Below are 14,328 nucleotides of genomic sequence, written 5' to 3' on the forward strand. Positions count from 1 at the left end.
TGAAAATAAAAGATAAAAATGTTATACTGGTAAAGGGCACTTATTATGAATGGAGCTTGCAGGATTGGAAGTATCTCTGAGTGAGTCAGTGAGTGAGTGCTGAGTGAATGTCAAGGCCTAGGACATAGCTACTGTCCACTACTGCAGACTGTATGAACTGTCATCTCTTACAATAACGATGTCTTCTGGAATTCCTCCTGAAGGATATGCCTGAGGCTCTTCTTGGGGTGTCAGTCTTTTTCAGAAGGATGTCCATTGTAGTTTGCTTGGTTTGCTTCTTTTTTTCATCATAGATTTGCTTGTAAGTAAATAGTGCATCATGGAAATTCTTCTCTATTAATGAAAACCTTTCAGTGTTGGAGTCCATGTTTTAAAACTATTTAAGGAGCTTGCTGAGGTCTGCAAAAGCTTCTGCTAAACCCTTCACTGCAAATTTTCTTGGGAGTTCTTCTTTTTCTCCTTTTGCATTTTCCTATGTATACCTAAATTCAACATCATAGTATGGTCTAGACCTTTTTTTTTTTTTTAATTGTGAACAAACTTTTTGCTTTGGCCATGACTGTCATGGTGCAGAGAGGGACATAATCTGTCTGGTCTTTGATGCAGCTCATTAGAAGTTTCTCCACATCTGATGTACACCCTTCTTGCCTGCAAAGAAGCAGATCCTTTAACAGTTTCTGTTACATCATTGTTCTTCTTCAAGACTCTAACTATGATAGAATGGCATATGCCTGACAGGCGAGTATATCTATTACTGATTTTCTACCTTCATAGACCTTAATCACTTTTATTTTTATTTCCAGCTCAGTCACTTGACATGGCCTCTTACTGGCAACATTAGCAGTGGATTTTGTAAACTTTTGATGAACAAAACAACATGAGATCAAATCAAACACAACAGAAATTGATGCATTCAAGAGATATGATAAACGAGATGTATGAGTTTGCTGCAATTATAACGAGGCATACTGTTTTAGAGCAAACATTTTTTATAAGTAGAAAGAATACATTCTAAAATAAAAATAAAAACTATTGTATAGTAAATACATAAACCTGTAACAGTAATTTATTATCATTAAGTATTACGTATTGTACATGTGCTATCCTTTTGAATAAGTGGTAGTGTAGTAGGTTTGTTTACATCAGCATCACCACAAACATGTGAGGAATGCATTGAGCTATGACATTAAGACAGCTATGACATCACTGGTGAGAGGAATTTTTCACCTTCATTATAATCTCATGGGACCACTATCATATATGCGGTCTGTTGTTGGTACATGGTGGTGTACTTTTTTTTAACCAGGAAAAAAATAAACATGATTACACTGTGTAACTAGTTTTATTGACCAATATGTTCCAGAAAATGTAGCACATAATATAATTTTTTTTTATTGAACCATATATTCTCTATGGATTTAATTGTCTCACAAAAATTTAAAAACTCAAATTTCCCAAGATAAAGAGTGCATGATAACACACACATTAACCCAAAATATCCTTCTGTGAGTATTCTGGCTTTGTAATATTTAGGATGTAAAAATAAAATTATTCCATTTAGTTTTATTAAGAAAAGTTATCCAAATGACTTATTCATTTATAAAATTGTATTTCTTTTAAGTATCATGTAATAAAAATGAACAGAAAACTTTGCAAAATGTTTTTTAATATTTTTATTTGAATTATTTGAGAAACAATACTATTGTTTCTTTATGAGTACATTCACAGGTTATCAATGAATAAAATTTGGTTTTGATGTCACTTATATTTTCTTCTTTCTTTCACTTCTTTTTCTTAAAATCTTTCAGACACAAGTGTTCTCCTGTAGTATCATGATTGATTGACTTTCTTTAATAGTGTCTTTTTTCCTTCAAGTCTAAAATAGATTTATTGATAATGTAAAAAAGATGTAGTCAGATATGAATTAGAATAAAATGTTTTGCAGAATATGACAAAAACTTATTTTTTCCAAAATATTTTCAAAATATTTTTCCATTTTCTTTTTAATGAGTTTAAACCCTACTAGAGCACATATTTTAATGTTTATTATCTTTAAGTTCCAAATAGAGTAGTTAATCTGATAGCAGTTGCAAATTATTAATTACATACAGGCTGCAGATGACCAATTATAAACATCATTTCTACTGGGACAAATTCACAAACATCCTTTTGTGACATTGTGTAATGTCAGTAGCATAATATTCATGTATAACTGATTAAAACATTTTAGTCATGTAATTTTCTAGTTTATGCGTGAAGAGTTGGTTAGAGGCTTATTTTATCACTTTCATTGGGTTGCTGAATTCCTTTATGCCAAAGTTTTATTATTAAGACACTGGAGAAAGTAATATGTTATTTACTTACGCACCTTGTTGTTAGGTTAGTCAATATCATTCTATTATTTTACAATATTTTATTCCGTGGTTTGTTTCAAATCTGTGTTAATGAGTAATGAGAACTGTTTAGTCAACTGTAACCCTTAATTAAAAACTATATTAAATCCTGAGTAGATAACTGTATGGGTAGGATGTAAGAGGGGAGATATATTTATTATCAAACAATAAAATTTAGTTTAGAATGACTATCTTCTATATAGACATGACTTTAATCTACCTGACGTTTTAGTAAGATCAAATTAACATCCATCATTTAAATGTCTGTAATTATCTATTATCTGTCTTTGAAATTTAACATTTGTTAATCTGCTCCTATGAAAAGGCGCTTTGATAAAGGCGAGCAATAAATGCAACCCTGAAATAGCAGGTTTATAAATGCAAAGTGACAGGGTTTATTAATCACTGCAGTGAAATTAACAGTGCATAGTTAAGATGAAATCATTCCGTTCATGGCCTAGAAGAATATACTATCACAGAGACCTTTAAATGTATTAATGTGGTCTAATATAAATCTGATTTTTAACTTTAAAAATTATTACAAGGTTCAGTAAATTTTACCCTAAGTCAGAAATATATTGGAAATATGTTTCGTTTTTTTTCCCCCCTCCTAACAAATCTAAAAACTGCCTTTAAAGAACTAGCTTCAGAATGAACAGCTCAAAATCAACCATGCTTATCCGGGACAGACACATGGAACTATGACATTGTGCAATATTCATGAAGATATCAGATTGTGATTAAGAATGGTTATAGATATTGGCTCCCCCAACTCCATGTTTTTAAAACAAATAACCGTAGAGGGAGGCTTGGTTGCAGAAAAAATCACAAGTATAAATTTTATTTTAAACAACATATCATAACAGGTTCGTCAGGGGCTAAGAGCAGAAAAATGATTGTTACTATTTCTTGTATGTCAGTACTCCATAGTCACTGGTTAGAAAATAAGTTTTCAAAGTAACTTTGTGTCTTCTAATATGCATTGAAGTGCATTTCAAACCTTTAAAACTTTGTTAATATCTACATTTACCAAACCCCTCAAAAAGATCTTCACTGCACCACCGACATTCAGATTTACAATTTATGCTAATTACTTCAAAATAGAGTTCTATGCTCTGTATTTTGTTTTACTTTTTATAAATTGTGTAGAATTTGGGTTCGAATAAACTTTTTTAATGATGTTTATTTCTTCTCAAAACATTAAAATAAAATCCTTCTAGCAGAATATTTGCTTCTTAAAGTAATTTTAAGCATTTCCTTTCAACCTGCTCCCCTCTAGTTTTTCACTGCTTTTCCCAAGGCAAAAAATGATCATATGAAAAATAGAAAATAAAGTTAAATTATTTTCAGGAGGTGTCAATACCAGTGGACGGTTTTAACTTTGTAAGCATCATTTGCTCATGTACTTCTAACATATTTATTCCTACGATTGAAAGTTTAAATATTTTTCTATAAAAATAAGTCAGATGATTTCTGAATTATATATATATATATATATATATATATATAGTTTCAAAAAGAATCTTAGATTAACAGAAACATTGTAAAGATAGTACAGAGAGTGTTCATATACTCTTAACCCAACTTCTCCTAATGTTAGCGTCTTCCATAAACAGGGTACATTTGTAAAAACTAAATATTTTATATTGTTATAATATTAAACTACCAACTTTTTTATATTTTACAATTTTTTTTACTAAGGACCTTTTAAAATTAATTCTTTGTTGTTCTTCAAGCATCCGAGATACCATGTTACATTTAGTCCCCGTCTTCAGTCGCCTCCAATTTCTCAGTCTTTCCCTACACTTACAACCTCTACAACTTACAAGACTATGGGTCAGGTATTTTGTAGACTCTCTCTCAGTTCATTGTTGCATTATGGTTTTCTTAGTCATAATTGGATGAAGGTTATGGATTTTGGAAGAATACCACAGATACGAAGTGCCTCATCACACCGTAAAACGACGACTCATTACTGGCGATGTTATTGATCAGTTGCTTAAGAATGGAGTTGCCAGGTTTCTACACAGTAAAATTATCCTTTTTTTTCTGCTTTCCATACTTTATTCATAAGAAGTATGAAAAGTATGACTTACTAAGGTCAAGTCACACTTAAGGATAGAGAAATTAAGCTCCACCTCCAAGAAGAAAGAGTATCAAAAATTCAGTGGACACTTACTAAAAACAATTCAGTAATTAATAAATACTTAGGAGATGTAATTTGAAACTGCACAGCTATCCTCTTCTTCCTCAGTATTTATCAGTGGATCTTATCTACCACAATTATTACTAAGGTGTCATAAAGATTATTTATTTTTTCCCTTATTCCAAACTTTCATTTTGGATTTTTTCTATAGGAAAAGTTTGTTTCTTTTTTCATCATTTTAAAAGAAAGTATTTAATTATTTATTTATATCAGCGTGGATTTGCAACTATGTTATTCTTCCAGTTACAACCTAATAGTATAATTACTTATTCTGTTGTTTATATTTTTCCAGCTTTGGCCATTGGGAATCAGATTGGCTCTTATGTCTTTTTGACAAACTTCAGTCACTTCCTTTCACTACCATGTGCTCTTGGTTTATTTTGAATTTTCTGCTCCACACCAGATTAGCCATTTCTCAAAGAGTCTTGAATCTTTTATTGGAGAATAATGATAATCGGAGAAAAGAAGTTCTAGGTGCTGAGTGTATTCATTGCAATTGAGAGATTGCTGGTTCTAGTTCTCAGCAGACTGAGTTATAAATGCATGTATAAATACTAGCAGACATACACACTCATTTCTATATTTATTTCAGTATTTATATATCTGTATATGTTAAAATAAACAAGAATTCCTAATGACACCTCCCACTAGAATCCTATCCATGGAATTCATGGTAGTCTTCTCCTCTTGCTTATTTGTAACCTCTTTTCCTGACATATTAAGAAACATGACTACCATTATCTTCAATTCATTAACACTAGTATACATATAATTTAAAACTGCGAATCCAGATCCTTACAAGAAGTATAAATTGTCAACTAAGTCACAGTATTCCTTCTTCCTTCCTTTCCTTCCTTCTCTCCTTCCCTACTTCCCTCCTCTCTTCATTTCTCTCACCCTCCTTCCCTCTCTTTCTCTTTTTCTTTTCTTTCTTTTGCCTTACAGAGTTGGGACAGAGGGCTGTTCTCTAATGTTCATAACCTGAGTCTTGGGAATGGCCTTCACCAGTACTCCTGCCCTCCTTCTTGTGTAATTCTGGGCCTAGTACATGTTTTTTCCCCATCACAGAAATAGAACTTATCCCCCTGGTGCCATCTTCCAGCTACAACATCAAGTGGTATTTGGATCACCTTTCACCTGAAGATCAAGGCTTTTGTCTCTGAGGGGAGATAGGGAGATAAGGTGAACTTTGATGGTGACCTCAATCCTCCTCCCCTAGTTGCAGTAATTTCCACCAGAGCCCAACAGCTACAAGCATTAATGATGTCCCCCTGAAAATTCAGCTGAGCTGTTTGGGCAAAGTTTCAGGAGTGTTAGCCCCTGACAATTAAACCTATTACGATATCTTGTTTAAAATAAAATTTACACTTGTGATTTTTTTCTGCAACCAAGCCTCCTCCTAAGATTATTTTAAAAACATGAAGTGGGGAAGCCAATATCTATAACTATCCTTAATCAAAATCTAATATCTTCATGAACATTTCATAGTGTCATAGTTCCACTTGTTTGTCCCTGATAAGTTGATTTTGAGCTGTTCATTCTGAGGTTAGTTCTTCAAAGGCAGTTTTTAGATTTGTCAGTGGAAGAAAAAAAACATTTCAAATATATTTCTGACTTAGGGTGAAATTTATGGAACCTCATAATAATTTTTAAAGTTTAAAATTGGATTTATATTAGACCACATTAATACATTTAAAGGTCTCTGTGATAGTATATTCTTCTAGGCCATGAATGGAATGATTTCATGTAACATCGGTTCTTGGATGGGCTCAAAACATTTTAAACCTATAGTTTTCCAGCTTATTTTCATAGCTGTAAAGGCAGAAAAGATGGTCTTTTCAGCTCTCCACATCTCGGAGCTGAAACTAGAGGTACAATAGCTTATTCTTTTAATTCCAACATTTAAATATACTAAGTTGAAACTATTGTCTCTTTATCATACATGAGGAATACATAGCATGAGTGCTTAGATATATTTGTCAAATTAATTTATTTATATATCAGAACATCAATTGTAATGCACTTATATTTAAAAAAAGAAAAAAAAAACCCTAATAGTGCATACTTAAGTGCTTTCTTAAGCATCATACGTCTAATTTATAACTACAGCTTCATATTTCCAAGTATCAGATTTTTTCCTCTATATCATCCACTTATATTAATAATTCAATTTCTTTCAAAATATGTTTCTATATCTTATTTATTATTTTGAGGCTTGCATTCATTTAAAAAAAGAGTTAGAACAGAACACTGAGTTAGCAGTAAACATAGTGGGTATAATAAAAATATGTCATTTAATATAAAAAACACTTTTTAGTCTTTTGATCCTTAAGGCATTCTGACATTTTTACACCTAGTTGCAAGCCAAATTGTTTCTGATTTCTTCTGAGTTTCCTTTTCAAATTATGGATTAAAATTATTCAGCATGTCAACCATTTTTAATCATCTAAATCCTAAAGCCATTTAAAAATAATTGGCTTTGCTATTTTTTCACTATACATATGTATTTGCATATTTTTATAAATGTTTTGTAAAAATAGTCAAACAATTTTCTTTCTATCTTTATTAGCTACAAAAAAGATGCAAAACAAAAAATAAAATTCATAAAGGTAGACATGCAGAAAAGCAATGTGTTTGTATTAGTTATCTGTACATGACTCAAGCTAAGAAGCATGTGATTCATTTATGAATTTAATATCTGGTTTTCTATGTAACATAAGTGTAATATTTTAATAAAGCCTCTAGTGATCTAAATGTATAATATGCTAATATGTTTAAGATATCTTTGTATAATTAATGTAAAGTTTCAGCTTTTAAATTTTTAAATAGTGTTAAAGAAACATTTAGTGCCATTGTTACAAGGTGTGCATGATAGAGAATGTTTTATTATTATTTATTTGCTTTTTTTCCCTGATAACTTCCAGAAATCTATGCAAAGTTGTATAAATTGCTTTCCAAACAATATAGAATTGACGACTCCAGGATTTAGTAACTATGCTAGTCATTGAGAAAAATTAAAGGACATCATGGAGTTTTTTGAGAAAAAAATTTAAAAAATCAATAGTTATCGTGACAAAAAAAGAATCTATTAAGGGGATAATATTTAAAAATCACAAATAATTCCTAAAATGAAAGAATGAACAAAATGTTATAATTATAAATGATAGAAAGAGTACATACATTGAAGTGAAATAGAAATGTGCTAGTTTTATTACCTCAGAATATTTGAAACTGTCTGAGATACATTTTTTTTTTAATGCCTGACATATTGGATTATTGTGAGGCTTAAATTACATGAAGTCGTGGTCATATATGAAGTGTCAGTCAAATTTAGGGGATTCTTTTTGTACGATATTATTTAATCTCATAACAACCATATGATGGAAATATCATTATGTCCATTTTATAAAAAGTGATTAAAATTGCATTATGTACTTTTTCTGTCACTGAGACTATGCTGAATACTGAACAAAAGAAATATGATCATAATATAATGGGTCATGTCTCATATGAAAAAATGTCCCATTATATGAAAAAACAGCATTTAAAATTTTACAATGTTAATTATTTCATTATAATTATGTCAATTATCTATAGAGAAGTAAAAGTAAAAGCATCTATAGGAAACTTAATCTAGTCTAGTCTGCTCAGAAAGACTTTTTCATTCCACCTGTGTGATAAATAAATTGGAGTTAGACCATAGCAAGAAAATTGATAGCAGTAATAACCATACGTGAATTTTTAGACAAGTGTATGAGCTGAATTTTTTTTGAGAACTGAAATTTTACCTGTCGGCTTGGATTTTGGTAAGCAATGGGATAAAAAATCTCAGGATGAGTTTGGAGAGTTAGTAAGAGGCCAGTTCACATTAAGTCAATATGGGATTATAGGCCTTTATTAAAGGCAACAAGAAACAATGGAAGGATCCTCAGCAGGAAAACGATATCAGAATTGAACTGTAAATGTTATTTTGTACTGAATTCTGGAACAGGAGTGTGTGATGGTTGAGAAAGCAGCAGTCATGGCTCTGAACACTCAATGACCATTGCCCATAAAATCTCAGTGTGGACAACTGCCTCTAGTGGTATCTTTTTATGTAGCGATTACCTCAGACAAGAAAAAAGAGGCAACTTCATGCTTTATTTATAACCACTGAAACCACATTAGCTGAGAAAGGACCAGGCACGTTCAGTGCCTGAAGCAACTTCAGTTCTGTGGGCTGTGTTCATTCTACGTTATCTGTACAGCAAACCTTCCCTCCATGATCTCAGGCCCTATTTTTGGCAATAAGGCCCCTCAAGGTGCACAGCAGTTTTTCCTTCTCCCTTTCTTGTTGAAAATAGTCTTTTTCTCCATAAGACTCCTGAAAAAGTTCTTAAGCTTTAAGTTCTTATTTACTATGATATTCAATAAATTTTATTTTTCCAACACATAGACCGTAGGAAATGCATCTTATTTTTAACAGTATACACACCGTATACAAAATATTTTCAAATGTGGTTGACGACAGAGAGAAATTCTTACTGGGTACATTTTCCATAGGTATTATGTTTTCACCAACATTTCCTTTCTTAACAAAATGTATTCTTCTATTAGCTACATCTATTTTTTTTTTTTTAGGACTATAAGTGACTTAGGAAATGAGAAATAAGTAGCTTTTAGACTTCCCAGCTGATAATGGTCTATTATTTTGAAAACTCTTTTTTATGTATCATCTCCTAATGTTTAGAAAAATATGATGTTTGAGAAGGCACCTGTAAAATTATACATTTTCCTGATATATTAAAGGATGGTTATTTTCCAGGCATAGAAAAGATAATGTATGAGAACACTAATGTAAAAAAAGGTCGAGTTAATAAATGTTAATTATTCAAATCTATGAAGAAGCAATACAATCAAGACTTGTGTTAAACATAGGAAGATGGATTAATATCACAGAATTGCAATTAATTATACTAAAGGGTAGAAAACTCTAAAACAGTTTTCTTTATTTCTTTTCTTATCAATCAGCCAACCACAAATATGTATGAATTAACAAGTTCTATTTATACATACTGGCCTTTCTTTATCCTGCACATTGATTACTTTGAGAAACTTTCCAGACATTTGGATTTTTATTGCTCTGGAAAGAACAATAAAGAATGAAAAATAGTTTTTGATTTTGAAACATTAAAGGCATTGAATACAGAGTTCCTAAGACTATTTAAACCTACCCAGTTTTTATGAGTGCCAGGTAAAGTTCTTTCTGTATGGTATTCTTGCAAGAAACTTGAAGGAAAAAGAGCAACAAATATGAATGCAAAGCAACCTGACTTTGATGACAATGAAATTTGTAATACCTAATGGCATGCAATGAAGAGGGAATTTCAAATTCAGTGAAGAGGAGTCAGGGTAAGGGGAAACAATCAGAGAGTCTGTAGTTACAAATCTCAGACTAATTTGGCACAATGCATTTCTTGAAATATAAGCTTCAACGCAAGGGGGAAAAAAAACTAAAAATTCTTTGTTAGGACAACATGGACTGTGCTGACAGTAGGAGCTACATTGAATTCTGTCTTTAAAGAATAGCAAAAGAATAATAGCTAAGAAAGAAAGCATGTAAATACATTACTTTTACAGGGTGCATTGGGTCATTTTATCCGGGTTCTTTACATAATTGTGATTATTAATATACATAGGTTTACTTCTAGCTTATTATTTATTTGTAGCACTTTTTCCTTTTTCACTTTTTTCTCCTGTCTGCCTTCTATTTACATAGTTTTCTACATTTTTGTGTGTAAATTTGTTCTTTTAATGATATCTTTATAAATTGAGAACTTTCAAGTTAATATCTGCTCTAAAAAATATTAAGAAATAGAGTATTTTAACTTAAATTTTATTCACCCTCATTGGCCATAAAATTGCTGCCTAAAACTTGGTCTCTTTGGTTGTTGTTGTCGTCGTCTTATTATGTCTCCAATATAGATTTATGTTATTTGGTTATTTATTTAATAAATACCTATGTCTTTAACATTTATTTTCTCAATAATTTTCATTCTCATTCCTTCTTTCAATTTCTTTCTCTCTTAAACCTATCCTTGCTAACTCTCTCAATGAGGAACAGTTAATAACAAATTTTCTGTTTGTCTTCATTTTTCTTTCTTACTATTCGAGATATTTGAGCTAGATACAAAACTGCAATATAACTCTTATTTTATCTGTCTTTTAAAGATGCAATTCTAATGGCTTTGTCTTCTTGTTATTAATAAAAGTCTTTTCTACTCTATTTATTTTTGCCTTTTGTAGGTAATTTGTCCTTTTTCATTGGTTACTTTTAAAATCTCAAAATCTATGTGTCTCTAACAATTTCTATTTTCATTACATACTTGTATGATTTTATTTTTATAGTTTTTTTCATTGTTCACTTTCAATGAGGACATTTATCTATTCCAGAAAATTTTGATTATCTACTTAAATATTGTTTCTTCCCATTATTCCTACTTTCTTGTTCTGAATTTCCTAAACAATCTATATTGGGCTTTCTTATTTTATCATCATATCTTTTTCTCCTTTTTAAAAATTTCTATTTATATCTGTCTGTTGTATTCTTAGTATTTTTCTGCAAATATATTTCAAATGACAATTCCAACCGTGTCTAATCAGCTCTTTAATTATCCATTAAATTTTATTTTTAAGTAAATTATTTGGTTATATCTATCTTATTGGTTTACTATTTCATATTTAAGTAATATCCGCTTACCTATTTTAAATTACTTATATCGGATAGTTGTAAAATTTCAAATCATATCTTGTACCATTGATTCTATGTATTTTAAAACTATTTTTTTGTCTGTATTTGTGTGTGTAATTAATTTTATAGCAGATTACTTTCCATTTTTATTAAATATGGTACACAATGAATTCTGTATTAAAATATATTTAAAACAATTTTTAGAAATATATTTTCTTTCTTCTTTCTTCTTTCTTTCTCTTTTGTCCCACTACTGTGTTTCATTGGGGTTTAACCAGCCTGGAATTAGTTTGTAAATTATTTACTCAGCTTGGGAATTTTTTAACTTTATGTTTAATATACATTTGAACTCAACACCAATATGTGACATATGTTTTGGTTGTCAATTCTTTAGCGTGTGTGTGTGTGTGTGTGTTTCACCTTTTGTTGCATGATGTGACTGAATTACTTTAGCTTTTAATGATCTATTATATTGTTCATTCATTCAGTTACCAATGTTTAGTTCCTTTATCAATTAGTACAAAGCTTCCAGAGCCTTGGTTTCCTGCAGTGGTCTTAATTATGAATGTTGAATTTGTTCAGGGCTGACCATGATTCTCTTGACTTCCTATCTGTCTCGAATTCCAGCCTTTGTTTGTTAACGTGGAATCCAAATTATCACACCACATCGGATCATGGCCTTTTGTCTGGATTTAATTATCATCTCTACCAAATCAGTTCTGCAATGCTTTTAATGACTACTTTAGTAATAGGCGAGCTGGTATACTCATAATTTTTACATGTTTGTAATGAGCATCTATTTTGATCAGGCTCTACCATTTCCCAAATTGGAAGAGACTGTTATATTTCTTTGCTAACCATGTAAATATTTTTTTAAAAAATAAATCTAAAACAATGTTGAATTAAACTTTGCAATACTGTGAGTAGGCCTTGCCATATACAATACTTCTTTTGTCGTTTATGTTTACAATTATGAACTTAATTAGAAATTTGTTTCTTTGTTAAAAAGTGTCTAATATTTTCCACACAGGTTGGTTAACAGGCTTACCCATAGTTAGTTTTAGCTGTGTCTAAACTTAGAATTTGAACAATATGTTTAAATAATAAAAATTTAATGATTACTAAACTATTTCTCAGGACTGTAAGAGTTTGGTCAAACTTTAAGAAGTTATCATATATAAATGCTACACTAAATTCTGTATATATGTCTCCTTAAATTTTTTTTAAATATAGATTTTGAAACATTATCTACAGAAATTTGATTTATATTTTAAAATTTTCAGGTGGGCAAAACTATAATTACAATTATAGAAAACCCAGGCAGAAAAGTATTTATTATGGAAGTGGTGACAATCTTAATAAATTTGCATTTCTTAAACAAAATTTAAGAAAATTTTCCATTTATATATTTATTATCAATCTAGAAAGCACATAGAAAAATATCATGTGAAAACTTGCAATTTGCAAGGGGTATTGTAAGCACAGGGATTTGGGAGAGTACAACGTTTATCTTGAAATTTTCTTGGCATAAAAGATACTAAAGCCATTTTGTTCTTTTCAACACTATTACTCCATTTCTACTCATAGCACAGCACATTAGCTTGTCAGGAAAAATCATCACCTAGCAGATCTAAATATGTTTATAACATTTTTATGAGTTCCCTCTAATGGATGCATGTCATCAAGAAAAACCATTTTGATATAATTTTTATGCAGTGCAATAATGTTTCATAGTCTATATGAGATTTTGCATTTACAAGGGTTAGAGAAATTTACATATAAAGTAGGGTAGTCCAAAAAGTGCCACATCATTAAGTTAAAGCATAGCATAACATACCCATTAGTTTAAGATTCTGTTGCATTTCTTTAGTTAAGCAATTTCTGCTTGCTATCATATTTCCGCAGATAAGCACAGGAAAACAAGAAGCCATTTAACTGATTATTTGAGATAAATTGGTTTGTTTTTTTAAGGTATTGTTTTGTTTTCCCTAATGTTCCTACAGCTTTTATTGGCTATCCCTAAAAGCTTCTGTGCTCTCAGTGCTTTCATAGTATGCCACTAATGGGAACAGCACCTTGTCAGAACATATGGCAGGCTGGGAAAGATACATATCCTTCATTCAATGAGTCATAACCTTGAATGTTCACTAGAGAATTTTATGATCTTTTACTTTATCCAGAATGCAATTATATTCATATGAGAAATGACCCAGGTATGACATTGGACTCAGTCTTCTTATTGTTTCAGCCCAATAATAAACTTGGATAACAGGGAATCCACTTGTTTTTTCCCCATTTCTTCCAAAATATCTGCACCTCAAAATAACAAGTTAGAATAATTTACTCAAATATGTTTCTCATGCCACAGCTCCTTTTAGAGCACACAGGGACCCTAAAGGAATTGTCCATGACGTTTGTATTAAATAATATGAAGCCAAATATTCTCAGTTTGGTCTCTGGAGTGTCACATTCCCTCCTCCTGAGAGCAATCCAATTGCTTTTATGTCTCATGATCTCTCTAAATGGACAAGTCACTGAAGAAAATGTCATTCTGTGTAGATGTGCTCCTCAGTTTTCTTGGTTTACTTTAAAGTTTTACTTTCCTAAATATTGTCATATGTGTTTTAAATGGTCATATCTTTTGCCTAGTGATTTTATACAGTGTTTTCCTGATTACTAATGGGTCACATCTTATTTCTTTCCTCTTGTTCATCACCTCCTATTCCTCATCCTTCTTCTCTTCCTCCTGCTTTTTTAACTCTTTTTTTCCATCCTCGTCCCACAGAGCATTTATTTCATAGAACATCTAAAAGGCCATGTGTGCCCTACATTTTATTTACAAATAATGTTTAGATGTAATTAGGTCCTCAATGTGTGTCTTCTATTTAAAAGGCTAGAAAGAGGAATTAGGGGGGTTGTTTTCTAAACTATATAAATGTCTAATCAATGTACTGTATACTTGAAATGAATAATAAAAAAAAAGAAAGAAGGTTAGATAG

The sequence above is a fragment of the Pteropus medius genome, unplaced genomic scaffold, assembly GCF_902729225.1.
Source record: "Pteropus medius unplaced genomic scaffold, Ma_sr-lr_union100, whole genome shotgun sequence".
NCBI lineage: Eukaryota > Metazoa > Chordata > Mammalia > Chiroptera > Pteropodidae > Pteropus > Pteropus medius.